Source organism: Colobus angolensis, unplaced genomic scaffold, assembly GCF_000951035.1.
Source record: "Colobus angolensis palliatus isolate OR3802 unplaced genomic scaffold, Cang.pa_1.0 Scaffold139, whole genome shotgun sequence".
Taxonomy (NCBI): Eukaryota; Metazoa; Chordata; class Mammalia; order Primates; family Cercopithecidae; genus Colobus; species Colobus angolensis.
In genome coordinates this window covers 3,447,070-3,448,375 of record NW_012114477.1, presented here as the reverse complement: position 1 = coordinate 3,448,375, position 1,306 = coordinate 3,447,070, and the positions used below count along the sequence as shown (strand labels likewise).

The 1,306-nt window shown below is 39.1% G+C and overlaps 1 protein-coding gene across 1 annotated transcript in view; it reads left to right on the top strand.

Moving 5' to 3' along the window:
* Positions 1 to 1,306, top strand: part of SEZ6L (seizure related 6 homolog (mouse)-like) — a 117,267-nt gene that overhangs the window by 75,769 nt on the left and 40,192 nt on the right. The window lies entirely within an intron of this gene.

The window sequence follows — 1,306 nt, the reverse complement described above, 5'->3', positions numbered from 1 at the left end:
AGGGAGGGAGGGAGGGAAAAAGAGAGAAGGGAGAGGAGAGGAGAGAAGAGGAAGGGAGGGAGGGAAAAATCATTATTATTTAACCATTTTAAGAGATTGGAATGATCATGAACTGGTTCCCCATAGAAGTCTTCTTACCTGCCTCATTTTTTGCCAAGAAAAGGCCCAAAGTGGAGCAAATAAATTTGAATTGGGCCCCTTCTGTGTGGGACTGTTTGCATTTCCATGCTGGGTCTCTCACTTATCCTCCATCCAAGACAGAGGGGACCCACCAAATCACCTCTGTTGTTCTCTCTTCTGATGAAATGAGGTCAGAAAAACCCCTTGGCACAATGGTCTCCCCATAGAAGTCGCTGGATGCTGTTAACACCTTTCATTGGTTAAACTCCTGTCTTGACATTGAAAGACATATATAGCCATATCTTAAAATGACATTGGTAATGATGCTTACTTATAGTACCCAAGCAGTAGTAAAATGATAGAATAGAAAGTGAAAAACTTTGATGATGTTACTCTTTGGAAATAATGCCACTGTTAAAAATTTATTCTATATTGCTTCAATTGTGTGTGTGTATATGCACATTATACATACATCACATGTCACACATAGACATCTATATATGTGTCATATGTCAACCATAGCTCACTACAACCTCAAGGTTTTGGACTCAAGCAATCCTCCCACCACAGCCTCCCAAAATGCTGGGGTACAGATGTGAACAACCACACCCAGCTAATTTAAAACATTTTTTTTGTAGAGACAGGGGTGTTGCTATGTTGCCCAGGGTGGTCTCAAACTCCTGGCCTCAAGCGATCCTCCTGCCTCGGCCTCCCAGAGAATTGGGATTACAGGCATGAGCCACTGCACCCAGCAGGTCCATTCTTCCAAATCCTGCATCTGCTTTTTTTCAGCTCAGAAATGTGGATATCTTTTCATATTATACATGTTGTCCAATTTATTCTCTTTTAATTGGTTTATTGTTTTCCTTTTATCTATATTGATGTTTTAATGTGCAAAGTAATGAATGCTTATTTTACTATATTCCAGCACTACAGAGAAAGCAGTGAAGGCTCCCCCTCATTTTCTTCTCTTTAACAGTTGCTCAGAATTTCACGGGATGGCTATTCCATGATACTTAACTATTTCCCTGTTAAACTATTTGCAATGTTTCCTTTTAAAAGAAAAAAAAACTACAAATAATAATGCAATGTGCAATCTTATACATAGGTCTTTGGACCCTGATGCAAATTATTTGGGCAAATTCATATATATGTACATGTATATGTGTGTGTGTGTGTGTGTATA